This window comes from Leuciscus leuciscus, assembly GCF_965113295.1.
Source record: "Leuciscus leuciscus genome assembly, chromosome: 8".
NCBI classification, from domain to species: domain Eukaryota; kingdom Metazoa; phylum Chordata; class Actinopteri; order Cypriniformes; family Leuciscidae; genus Leuciscus; species Leuciscus leuciscus.
Genome location: NC_138732.1, coordinates 44,408,131 through 44,422,770, shown reverse-complemented (window position 1 = coordinate 44,422,770; position 14,640 = coordinate 44,408,131).

Here is a 14,640-nt window from a genome sequence, read left to right as displayed (position 1 = left end):
TACTCGTGCCCGTAGCAAGACACCTGTCAAGTTTGACATCTATCAGACTAATGGTTCGAGAGATATGCGAATAAAGGACACACACACACACACAGATACAGACAGAAAGACATTCCTGTAATTTATATATAGATATAATATTCAGAAGTAAACAGTGTAGCTGACTTACAGATTAATTTAACATCCACAAATGAATAAGTGCGTTATCGGATTATTTTTCCTGTCTGTCGCCATTTGTTCGTTCAGTGTAATGACGTCACCGGACCAACACATTGTCTTAATCATACACTCGATTTAATTATATCACATGGAACCGATCCAACCGATATAGATATCATTCCACAAAGTGATGAAGTCACTGATCACTACATGGTAACTTGCATATTACGTACTGCTGTAATATGTCATGCGGCGTCGCGTTATCAACCAGGCAGAACAATCCTCCCATCCACCATAGATCATTTCTCAAATTGCTTATCTAATCTGTCTCAGCTGCTGCCTGAACCCAAACAAACAGATGAACTAGAAGAACTAACTAGCACTATGAGCACCATTCTCTCTAGAACATTGGATGTGGTTGCACCTATTAAATTAAAAAAGGTCAGAGAGAAAAATAAAGCACCATGGTACAATAATACTACGCATGTTTTAAAGAGAGAAACCCGTATTTTAGAGCGTAAATGGAAACAAACTAATTTAGAGGTCTTTAGAATCGCGTGGAAAGACAGTATGTCACGTTATAAAAAGGCCCTAAAAGCGGCCAGGGCTGAGCACCTCCGCAAACTAATAGAAAACAACCAAAACAATCCAAGGTTTTTATTTAACACCGTGGCTAGACTAACAAATAAACAGACGTCACCCGAACAAAATATCCCGTTACAGTTCAGTAGTAATGATTTCATGAACTTCTTCACTGAGAAAATAGAAAGCATCAGAACCACAATTGTAAACGTTCAATCTTCAATCGCGCCTTATAATTCAGCTTCAATTATCACCCCGAAAGAACAATTACAGTGCTTTACAACTATAGAACAAAAAGAGTTAAATAAACTTATCACTTCATCTAAAACAACAACATGTTTATTAGATCTTATACCAACTAAACTATTGAAAGAAGTGTTACCTGTTGTGGAAGAGCCTCTCCTCAATATTATTAACTCATCTTTATCTTTAGGTCATGTTTCAAGAACATTTAAACTGGCAGTTATAAAACCTCTCATTAAGAAACCACAATTAGATCATAATAATCTAGAAAATTATAGACCCATTTCAAATCTTCCATTTATGTCTAAAATATTAGAAAAAGTGGTGTCCGCTCAACTGGGCTCTTTCTTGCAACAAAATGATATCTATGAAAAGTTTCAGTCTGAATCATCCGCATCATAGCACTGAAACTGCGCTCGTTAAAATCACAAATGATTTACTTTTAGCTTCTGACCAAGGCTGTATCTCAATACTAGTTTTACTTGATCTTAGTGCTGCGTTCGATACTATAGATCATACATTACTCTTAGATCGACTACAAAATTATACTGGTGTTCAAGGACAAGCACTAAGCTGGTTCAAATCATACCTATCTGACCGCTACCATTTTGTCTATTTAAATGGAGAAAAATCAACCATAAGTCCAGTAAACTATGGAGTGCCGCAGGGATCTGTGTTAGGCCCTCTGTTATTTTCAATATATATGATGCCACTTGGAAATATTATAAGGAAACATGGAATTAGTTTCCATTGTTATGCTGATGACACTCAAATATATATTTCATCACGGCCGGATGAAAACGCAAAATTTTCCAAATTGACAGAGTGTGTTAAAGATATAAAAGATTGGATGACGCGTATTTTTCTTTTATTAAATCCAGACAAGACAGAGGTAATACTTATCGGTTCAAAAAAACCGCCCACAAAACCTCGCACAATACAACTTTAACATCATAGGATGTCCTGTTACTTTATCCTCTACAGTAAAAGACCTGGGTGTTAGCCTCGATTGCAACCTGTCTTTTGAAAATCATATTTCATATGTTACAAAAACAGCCTTTTTCCACCTTAGAAACATTGCTAAGCTACGTAATATGCTATCAGTTTCTGATGCAGAAAAGTTAGTTCATGCATTCATGACCTCGAGACTGGATTACTGTAATGCTTTATTAGCTGGTTGTCCTGCATCCTCAATAAACAAGCTACAGTTAGTCCAAAATGCCGCCGCTAGAAATATGATCATATAACACCGATTTTATCATCACTACATTGGTTACCTATAAAGCTCTGTATTAATTATAAGGTATTGCTACTGACTTATACCCCCGGTTTCACAGACGAGGCTTAAACTAGTCCCAAGGCACATTTATAAAAGGTACTTAAATGTCCTAATTGAACTAAGGCCTAATCCTGGCTTAGTCTAAGCCCTGTCTGTGAAACCAGGCCATAAAGCCCTAAACGGCTTAGCTCCAGTCTATTTAACGGATCTTCTATCGCCCTATAATCCATCGCGCTCTTTAAGATCACTAAATTCAAGGCTTTTGGTCATACCTAGGATATCCAGAACCACCAAAGGAGGGAGAGCATTTTCACATTTGGCTCCAAAACTCTGGAATAGTCTTTCTGATACTGTTCGTTGCTCAGACTCGCTCTCCCAGTTTAAAACTAGATTAAAGTCGCATCTCTTCAGCCAGGCATTCATATAATCCTACAGTTCAAACTACAATCCGGCCTCTAGCTCATAAATGCCAGAGGAGAACTGGCCCCCGACTGAGCCTGGGTTCTCCCAAGGTTTTTTTTCTCCATTAGGTCACCTGATGGAGTTTTAGGACACCATTAGGTCACTTGATGGAGTTTTTCGGTTCCTTGCCACTGTTGCCTTTGGCTTGCTCAGTTGGGGATATTTAATTTAATTTTATCAATCAATAAATTCCTCTTGAAACAAACTTTGTTGTATTATTTTAATTTAATACTGTGAAGCTGCTTTGATACAATCTGTATTGTGAAAAGCGCTATACAAATAAACTTGACTTGACGACTCACACACACTCTCTCACTCACACACTCCTTTTTAATGACACCTTCGATGTTTTCCAGGATGCGGATTGGGTGGGCCGTGTCATCCAAGGAAGCAGGGTGTTCCTCCGCAGTCAGCAGAAAGCCGCTGGTGATGTGAAGATCGCATTGACCCAGGACGAGGAAGCTGTAAGTCTCAGTACGGCATAAACAGTAGATTGCTTACGACACCAGTTTTACATTTATTTAATTTTATTTTTTTTTATTTTTTTTTTACAATCGCTCCGACACATTTCCCCATGCTTGTGTCACTTCTGCAAAACTCTTCAAAGCTCTCCCAACCGACTTTCATCTAGGCACAGGAGTTCACTTAACATATTCAAAATGCACCAAATCTACCAAAACAATTGATTCATGTTTCAAATCAACTCAATTCTTCCAGAATACTAGCAAAGGTTTTTTATCCAACAAACACACTTTATCAATCATAAAGCACAGACCTTAAAAGCACATCATATATTTCATTACAACATCACTGTGGAAATGTAGCAAATTTCTGTCTCGTTCAATTTTGCGAAATGTTTTTGTTTTGAACACGAGTTTAACAGTTTTGACAGCAGTGTGTACGCCTGTGCAGCTTGGCCTGTGTGGGACATAAAGTTTTGATGTCTAAGTGCGAAAATAATTCACGTAAATCGAAAGATGTCGTCATCTAATGCATTTTGTGCCAGAGCAATGATAAATGGTCCACAGTTTAGCCCACACAGGTTTCTGCTGTGCTCACTGTGTGAATAGTTTTGACAAAGTGACCTTGAGAAATGTGTGACCTAGCGATTGGGAGAAAAATAAATAAATAACCCGTATGACCCTTTTTTCATAGATGTTGCAGACTTTGTCAGGATCAGGCCCGAGAGTCTCCGACCAGAGGAAGGCTCCAACCGGCTGTTCATCTCCGGGTCCGGTCAGGCCGTGCACAGCGTCTCCCAGGACATGAACAACTTTCACGCCATGTAAATACCTGCACAGATCCACGCGCACATGTGTGAATACATGCTCTCGGTTACATCTTGTCACTCACAGTCATTTCACGATTAATATTTCCTTTTAGGAGGCAATTACCCGCAACCGGATGAGATCGTGGAGGCGTGGAAACCGCCCTGGAGAAGCCGGGTGGAGACGACCCTCGTGTGATCCGGCACGTCGCTGAGCAGACCTGGACAGGCATCGCCATAGAGGACTTTGGCCCGCCGAAAGGGTTTGGGAAGGAAACCTTTTAGTTAGGAATGCACCGATACCACTTTTGTCCAGACCGAGTCCGATACCGATACTTTCATCGTTGTTACTCGCCAATACCTGCAACCGATACCTGTAACCGATACCTGCGACCGATACCTGCGACCGATACCTGCGGCCGATACCTGCGGCCGATACCTGCGGCCGATACCTGCGTTTTCATGCATTAGTAATTTTTAAATGCATTGGGTAGGGAAACCAAAAGAATACGAATTGTATTAGCTGGCTTAATTCGTTCAGCAAATTTTGTATTCCTATTCCCTGTTATAATTCTATTCCAATTTTGATACTACATCAAAACTACTATCCTAATTAATGTAAACTTAAAATATTATTAAATACAAGTAAACAGGAGAAATAATCAAATAAAAAAATAGCACAAATAATAATGCTGTCCTTTTAAGGCCGTGTACAATATGAACACTGTCTACGTTCACTTGAGATATAACTGACTCTGTGTGCTAGGAGACTCGCCAAGACGGCCGTTTTTACATAATTTTGTGTGAGTTCGTCCGTACAGCGCGAGACGTGAAAGACAGTTCAATTCAGTACTGGCACGCAGTCAGAGGCAGTGTTTTCTGGCGCGCGCTTCGGACGTTTGTGGACAGAAACTTATTGGCTTGTAAATGTCCTGTAATAATCAGGTAACAGTTCATGTTTTACTTACATATTAAATTTAGTTTTACCGTAATCCATATGACACTGTGCTGAGTGAAGCATCAGCAACAATCAAGAGCAGCAACAGAAGTGCGCTGTCTCCCTCAATCTGCGAGTGTTTCTAATGTTTCAGCTCGTGCACCACAGCTATATAGGCATTACTATATTTCGTTTGATATTTCACTAATTAGATGCATTTACTTATAAATGTAAATTGGTATCGGTGCATCCCTACTTTTAGGGGTTTTTTTTCTTTTTTTTTGAAGGCCAGAAAATACAAATATAATTGTACCTTTTAACAGCTTTCTGTACCAGAAATCCGTTCTGAGCCGCCTTCGTGACGAGGCAGGCTACCTTTTCTTTTTCGATTCGGCCGGAGGAAAGATGTGGACGCACAAATGCTCCCCTGCTGTGCCACTCTGACTCAGACACGATTGGCCGTCGGATCAACCACTCCAGCAAGTCCGCAAACCTCAAGCCCTTCCGGTGCGTCATGAAGCTTAGCGGCAAAGACAGTGACGTCATTCTGTTCAGGGCAATGTTTGACATCCCCGTGGACACAGAACTTTTATTCGACTACAGGGTGAAGTGCAAGTCGTTCTGCAGAGAAGGCCCATTTTTATTAATTTTTTTATTTTCCTAATGTTTTTGTTGTTACGTTTCCAGCGGAAGGTAGTGCACGTTTTTATCCAATATATTTACTTTAAAAGTTACGTTTTTTTTAATTGTATATTTATATTTGTTTAATGCACTACCTGGATTTTTATTTTTTTCTAAAACAAAATCATACTTTTTTGATTCTTTTTTTGATTCTCGATTACCAACCCTGTGTGGATCCTTTACCCTTCCTTAATTGTTTAAAAAAATGTTTTAAAAAATTATATATATATATATATATATATATATATATATATATATATATATATATATATATATATATATATATATATATATACTGTATATATATATATATATATATATACTGTATATATATATAAAACTTTTATTCATTATAAATGTATTTATATACATATTTATAAATGCTATAACTTTTGATAATCCATAATCATTCAGATTCTATGTATATATTTGTATAAAACAATACTGTCAGTACACGATATTTACATAAATCAACTAGATCAATGCATTTATAGTGAAATGACGAACAGAAAAGCATCAGTTTTGTAAAGGTTACTCTCCCTCCCTCTAGCGGCCAAAATGCAGAATTGCAGTCAATCAATGAATATTCAAAAAAAGTTCCTATACATATTTTAAGTGAAGTGTTTACCAGTGAAGCTGGGTCTTCAGCAGAGGTCTTCAGTCCTGTCCAGTCTGAGCACACATGCCATTGTGTTCTCAAGCGATCCTGATGAGCTGACTCAGGTGTGTTTGATTAGGGTATGAACTATACTCTGCAGGACAGTGGCCCTCCAGGAGCGGGGGCAAAGACCTCTGCTTTACAGTATATGTCAGCTGTGACTGCATTTACAACGACTTTGTGTCATTTGATTACTTTGAAATGAAAATAACTTTGGAACAAAACTAATTAAGCAACATTTAGGGCAGGGGTACCCAATCCTGCTCCTGCCGATCGACTGTCCTGCACAGTTCATCTCCAACCCTAATCAAACACACCTGAAGCAACCAATTAAGGTCTTCAGGATCACTTGAAAATTAAAGGCAGGTGTGTTTGAATAGGGTTGGAGATGAACTGTGCAGGACAGTCGATCGGGTGATTTAGGGTGTAATTTATTTTAAGAACTTGATCATTATCTATATTTTATCATTATCTATATTTTAGAAATAAAAAATGTATGCAGGGTTGAGGATTGATTAATCACGTTTAATGAAACTATGCTATTAAATTACAGAATTAATGTAATTGTATTTAGTTGTATTACTGAGGTGTCTGGGCATTACTTGCGGTGTCCAACAGGGGTCATAATTTCTTAAATTTGTCTTATTTGTAGATGACACAAATATTTTTTTTAAATGTATACATTTCTTTCATTTATAAATAAATAAATGTAAAAAAAAAAAAAAGAATTACATAAGTAGATCAAAAAAAGGTTTGTAGGCAAACTTTAAGTTGGCTTGAAAAACACTGCATGAAAAGACTAAAATCCGGCAAAGTACGGGCATGGTAAACTCCTGTGTAATTTGATGTTTGCCGGATGTATGTGGGAAAAAGCGGATCAGAGTAACATGGGACAGTATATTTCCAGACAAACCCGGAAACCTCACATATGCGGTCATACACAGGAATCCGTGAAAGTTCACGGCCATAAACCCTGCTGGGTGTGAGAGGACTGACAACTGTTAGGTGTGAAGACCTTTCATATGTTAATGACTGACACTAACACAGTGCTGGCTGTTCTCAGAGGGAGGACTGAGGATTGAGCATTATCTCTGGATTACTACAGGCTACAGCAAACAAACGTTTGAAAAATAAATAAATTATTAAGGCCCTGAAACACAAAACCGACGTCAAAGAACTAGCAATGACTAAAGCCGACTCTAGGGTTGGCTCACGTCGCCTGTGTCAGGGCCTTAAATCCACTGCATGAAAAGTCTCTTTTTGATAAAAACAGGACAAAATAAACACCCTGTCTGAACATATATGTTCACAGAAACATCTGAATATTGAATGAAATAAACAAAGGAATTTAATGGAACACATAAAGCAAAATGAACCAAACATTTCAGAATATCTCAAATTTTCACCTTTTTCGCCATTGGCTTTTAGCTTGCTTAGTTGGGGACATTTAATTTAATATTGAACAATATTATTGATCTGCCTGCGTTGACACTATTATATGAGATCTGAACTGAGCTGGACGATGACATCATGGTTTTCTCCAAAGTGGCTATATATATATACATTTAAATTTATTGATTTATTTATTTTTTACAACAAAATTAATCACCACTGAACTGACTTAAGCTGGACTGTGACGCTATTTTCTTCTGGAAACAAATTATTTTCCTGTTATCCCTGTAAAGCTGCTTTGAAACACTCTGTATTGTAAAAAGCACTGTATAAATAAAGGTGACTTGACATTTTTAATAAATGAGTTGAAATATGGAATATAAAAAAGTCAGTTTAAAACACCAAAAACGGACCTTGCGCCCGTACTAACCAAAGTGTTTAGATACTCTCTCTAAGAATAATCCTCCAGAGACATGATCACAGGCCATTATATCTGTAGTTCATAAAGAAGGGAAAGACCCAACACTCTGTGAAGGATATAGACCCATCAGCCTGATATGCAATGATCAGAAAATACTGACAAGTATTTTAGCACATAGAGTTCAAAAACATATTACTACTCTGATTAAGCCAGAACAAACAGGATTTATTCCTAATAGACAGAGTGCCAACAATATAAGAAGAACCCTAAACATAATTACTTGCGCTAAAAGAGACAAACTAACATCAATGTTAATAAGCTTTGATGTACAGAAAGCATTCGACACTGTAAATTGGGATTTTTTTTTATACAAAACGCTTTCAGTAATGGGATTCCACCCAAAATGTGTAGATTGGGTCAGAGTTATTTACAGAAATCCAAAATCTCGTGTCAGGGTAAACGGATGCTGTTCTGAGTTCTTTGACCTACAGAGGGGGGTGAGGCAAGGGGACTGTCTTAGTCCTCTGCTCTTTGCTATAAATATTGAACCCCTGGCAGCATCTATAAGACAGAATGAGGAAATAAAAGGCATAAAAGAAATAAGGTTTCTTATAAGGCATAAAAGAAATGGGAAATAAGGAGCACAAGATATCTCTTTATGCAGACGATATCCTGACCTATATAAGGGATCCAGTTCTTTCTGTCCCTGCACTGCTAGACATCTTAAAAAAATATGGAGAACTCTCTGGTTATCAAATCAACCAATCGAAGTCTGAGGCAATGATGCTAGTTGGACATTGGCCAATCCAATTATCAGAAATGCTTGATTTCCACTGGTCGCAAGGATTTAGATATTTGGGAATTATCATAACGACAGACCTATCAAAACTGTTTAAAGCCAATTACGGGAAATTGCTGGGCAATATAAAAGTGGACCTTACTAGATAGGAAGAATAGAAACTATAAGAATGAACATTTTACCAAGTTTGCTCTTTCTCTTCCAATCACTGCCTATCTATGTTCCTGCCTACACCTTTACCACATTAGATAAATGGCTATCCAAATTTATTTGGCAAGGAAAGCGACCCAGACTTAAATTTAATAGACTACTTTGCCCAAAGGAAAATGGAGGCCTCTACTTGACTAGCCTTAAAACATACTATTGGGCAGCCCAACTGAGATCAATGGTTGCGTGGATGTCCCAAGATACTGACACTATATGGGTTGGAATGGAGCAGAGTGAATGCCTAAATTTCCCATTAGATTCAGTCCCATTCCTAAACCAAGACATAAGGGGGAAAAAGAAGATTACTAATGTATGGAGTAAAAACACCTTAAAAATATGGTCAATTGTGAGGAAAAAACTACAACTTCCCATGACTATTTCCAGAGCTATAAGGATAGCAAACAATTGTGAGTTCTCCCCAGCTAGGCTGGACAAGGGTTTCCTGAAATGGACAGAAAGGGGTCTAGTGGTTTTGGACCAGCTGTTTGACGGAGCAGCCTTGAAATCATTTTAACAGCTCAAAGATTTCATTCACTTTTCAATGCGTTTTTCCAAGATGGCGCCGTGTGTGGCATGCCGCTTGCCTCTGCTGAGGCTTGTGTTGATTATTTTTCTTATATTATTAATTACGCAAAATGTGTCACCGCTGCTAGTGTATGATCGCCTGACTCTCTTAACTATTGGAAATTCGGATTATATTTCTTCTGTTTACGGTTCTGACGAACATGCAAAGACCTTACCGCCCTTTCTTGAATCTATACCGGCTTTTCTACAGCGTCAACCCGGCTTTCCACCTCGAAACAGTAAAAATAAAAATCGTCGTAGGGGACGAGGAAAGAGAGGCGGAGTTCGTGTCAGGTTTCGAGCCTACCTGGATTCAATCTCTGCTTGCGATCAGGATCATTCCTGGGGATGGCTTCCAGCGGAGTTTGCCGGCTACAAGGGACGGAAATCGCTGGCATATTGTTATCGGTGGCTTCAGCCTACTATGGATACTATGGATCTGTCTGACTCTGGATGCCTGTTCCCTCGCTGCCGGTCGGTGAGACTTTTTGAACGTGGTTGTGTGCTCGGGAATCTCCGCCCGCTTAGCCGGGCAACACAAAATACTGAACCGTGTCTGATTCGTATGGCTCTGGCCAACACCAGATCGGTCACGAATAAGACTTTTATCCTTAATGACTACTTCACAACAAATGATCTTGACTTTTTTATGCTGACCGAAACTTGGCTGAAACCTGGGGAGAGTAGTACTTTCACGGAGCTCCTCCCACCCGGTTGCTCTTTTTTTAATACCCCGCGAGTTTCAGGTCGAGGTGGTGGTTTGGTTTATCTTTTTAAAGATGTGTATAGATGTAGATTATTACCTGCTTACTGTTACGCCAGTTTTGAGGTACAGTCACTAGTGGTTGACCTAAATTCACCTGTTTTATTTGCTGTTATTTATCGTCCACCAAAACCTAACAAAGATTTTATTTGTGAGTTTTCTGAGTTTTTAGCTGATGTTGTTTCAAAATTTGATAAACTTCTGATCTGTGGGGACTTCAACATTCATGTTTGCTGCCCTTTAAATTCTTTTGCTAATGATTTTAAAAATCTGTTAAACTCTTTTGGCCTCAATCAGTGTGTAGATGGGCAAACACATAATCTTGGCCATACTTTGGATCTTATTATTTCTGTTGGTCTTTCAGTTTCAGTCACTGAAATATCTGAATCAGGCTTTTCGGATCATTTCCCCATCAAATTTGGGATTACTGTCCCACAACCTCCTAAATTTGTACCTATAGTTTCTAAGCGTCGCTATTTCACATCTTCCTCAGCTGGAGAGTTTGTTTCAATGTATTTGGGCTCTCAGTTTTATGCTAATAATGATATGGTTCTTCCATCTTCCTCAGATGACATGCTTTCTGCGTTTTATTCTACAACTACCAGAATCCTTGATTCTGTTGCCCCTTACCGGTTTAAGTCTTTTAAAGCTAAACCGGACCCTTGGTTAAACGATGACACAAGAGCCAAAAGGCAACATTGTAGACAAGCTGAAAGGAGATGGAAGAAGGATAAATTGCAGGTTTCTTTGGGAATGTTAAGGGATAGTCTTGTTGAGTATCAAAGGGCAGTAAAGGTGGCAAAGATGGACTATCTCGCATCGGTCATAGAAAATAGCTGCCATAAACCTAAGGTCTTATTTAACACTATTAGCTCTGTTTTAAATCCATGTAATTTAGCTTTGACACAGGCTTCAACCAGTATGTGTGAGAAGTTTTTATCTTACTTTATTGATAAAGTAGCTTCAGTTAGGCAAAATGTCAGTATCGATCTTAGTGTGGTTGTACCTGCTGATCCTTTGTACTCAGGTTTAAAATCTCCTAAAACAGCTATCTCATTGTTGTTGCTTTCTCAGGTAGTACAACTCATGAAATCTACAAATTGCATTTTAGATATTGTTCCCGCCTGGATGCTCAAAGAGGTTTTTAGTATTATTGGGCCGAGTTTACTTGCATTCTTTAATTTTTGTCTTAGTTCAGGTTCTGTCCCGGATGCGTTCAAACATGCCGTGGTCAGACCCCTGATTAAAAAACCTAATCTCGATCATAATGTTTTGTCGAATTTTAGACCAGTCTCACATCTGTCTTTTATGTCGAAGGTATTAGAAAAACTTGATTTTAATTAATTACAAGATTTCTTACAACAGAATTTTATTTTTGAGAAATTTCAATCTGGTTTTAGAACACGTCATAGCACTGAGTCTGCACTGTTAAGGGTTCAAAATGATCTAGCACTGTCTGTAGATTCAGGAAACCCTATGGTGTTAGTGCTTCTTGACTTAACGGCAGCTTTTGACACTGTGGACCATTCAATTCTTCTTGCACGTCTTGAGCACTGTGTAGGCATTCAAGGCTCTGCACTTAAATGGTTCACCTCCTATTTGACAAATAGGAGTTTCTCTGTCAGCATAGGAGATTACTCATCATCATCTGCTCCCCTTTACTGTGGCATGCCTCAAGGTTCAATTCTGGGCCCCACACTGTTTTCTTTATATATGTTGCCACTAGGGGCTATAATAAATGAGCATAATTTTTCATTTCACTGCTATGCAGATGATCTGCAGATTTATCTCCCTATGAAATCAAATGACAGTACCGCTTTAAACCGCTTGCAAAATTGCATTAACCATATCAAGCAGTGGCTTTCTCAAAATGTCCTTACGTTAAATGATGACAAGACTGAATGTATTGTCTTCAATACAAAATTCGGATCAGTAAATTCGAATTTAAGTTTGGGAGCTTTGACTTCATGCGCCAAGCAATCTGTGAGAAATTTGGGCGTGACTTTTGACTGCAGCATGAAATTTGAAAAACAGATTAGCAATGTGGTAAAAACGGGTTTTTTCCAACTCCGTCTGTTGAGTAAAGTAAAGCCTTTTCTTAGCAGCTGCGATTTGGAAAAAGTGGTGCATGCCTTTATTAGTTCGAGGCTTGATTATTGCAATGCTCTTTATGTCGGTCTGAGTCAAACATCCCTTTCACGCCTGCAACTTGTACAAAATGCTGCTGCACGCTTTTTAACAAGTACACCTAGAAGAGCACATATTACTCCAGTCTTATTTACTCTGCACTGGCTTCCAGTGCGTTTTAGAATTGATTTTAAGATTTTGTTTGTTTTTAAAGCTCTGAATGGGTTAGCCCCCGAGTACTTATCTGAGCTTTTAACTTTGGGTGGACAAAATCGGCGGCTGCGGTCTTCGGATCAACGAATTTTACAGGTTCCTAAGTCGAGGTATACAAAGTGGGGCGATAGGGCCTTTGCTGTAGCTGGCCCTAAACTTTGGAACAAGCTCCCACCTGACATGCGTACTACAACAGATGTTGTCCTTTTTAAAGCAAAACTTAAAACTTATTTGTTTAAAAAGGCTTTTGATATGCAGTAGCTGTGTAACATTTATGCTTTATGTTTTCTTTTAATATTGTTCTTTTTCTTTTAATAATGTTGTGTAGTGTTGGATGTTGCGATATTTGCACTATGTGAAGCACTTTGGACTCCTGGTGGCTGCTGTAAAGTGCTATAGAAATAAAGTTTGATTTGATTGATTTGAAAGAGAAATATGATTTACCAAACCAAGATTTCTTTAGGTATTTACAAATTAGACATTACCTCCAAAATCATCAAGAACGGGAAAGGCTCTGCTCTCTACCAACAAAAACAGAGCGCTTCTTCATATCAATAACAGAAGGAATAGTGAAGTCAAAATTCATTTCACATATTTACAAAATATTGCAGGAAGAATTTAAAGGAAGTAATTTAGATATTAAAGAAAAATGGGAATTAGAAATGAACACAATAATTACAGATAAGCAGTGGGAGACTTCATGCAGTCAAGGACACAGGGTAACCAGTAGTCCTAACTGGAAGGAATTTGGATGGAAAATTAAAATGAGATATTTTAGAACTCCATTCATAACATCAAAATGGAGCAACAATTCAGACGGCTGTTGGAGGGGTTGTGGCTTGGTGGGAGATCACACCCATATATTTTGGGACTGCCCAAAGATAACAGAATATTGGCAAAATGTACAAAAAGAAATAAAAAAATGTCTTTGCATAGATCTACCTCTTGAACCATCATACTTTGTGCTAGGGATACTGCCAGCTGACCTTGAAGAGAACAACCAAACATGTTTGCTGAGAATCCTTCTTTTAATAGCGAATAAGGTAATCACAGCCCCCTGGCTGAAGCCACACCCTCCAACGGTTGCACAATGGAGGGAAAGAATCCAAGATGTTTATAACATGGAGCATACAATGGCATTATTACAACTGAAAGCACACGTATTCCTAAATAAATGGTCTTCCATTGGCCAACATTTTCATTTGATATGACTATTATGCAGACTATATTTTTCTTACTTTTATTTTATTTATTTAGCATTAATTTACCAATGGTCATTTGTATTGTAAAAAATTCTGTACTATCTACCAAATGTATATGTGGTATTGCAGAGATAAGGATATTTCCCCTCACATATATTTTTGTTAGGATGGAAGACATCTATGAACTGCTATTCTATTTGTAGACTTTCCCTTGACACTTTACTGCACCATCAATACTGTACCATCAAAATGTTAATTCGTGACATACTGTATGACTGCACTTGATAATAGGAAATAAAAGAAAAGTAAAAAAAAACAAAAAAAAACCCCACCAAAAACGGATATCCTCAAAATAAAAATAAGGATTAAAAAAGGCCTAAGGCACATACAGGCCTAAATCTCAAATACTGCACAAACGGGGAATTACGACTGATACCTTTTCTTTTGTCTGATTAACTGCACAGTTGATGTAGTAAGAACACATCTCCCTGCAACACGTCCACAGGTAGGAACGCTGCTGCAGGATCAGTCAGTGTGCCCTGCAATCTCCAGACCTCCACAGGGTTCCCAAAGAAATGTCTGTGTGGATGAGGGTGCAACAACATGCTGTAGAGTACATGTGTTAGTTTACACTGATTATAAGAAATCTTTGTATGATTCCAGGACGCAGCTCTGCATTTGGGT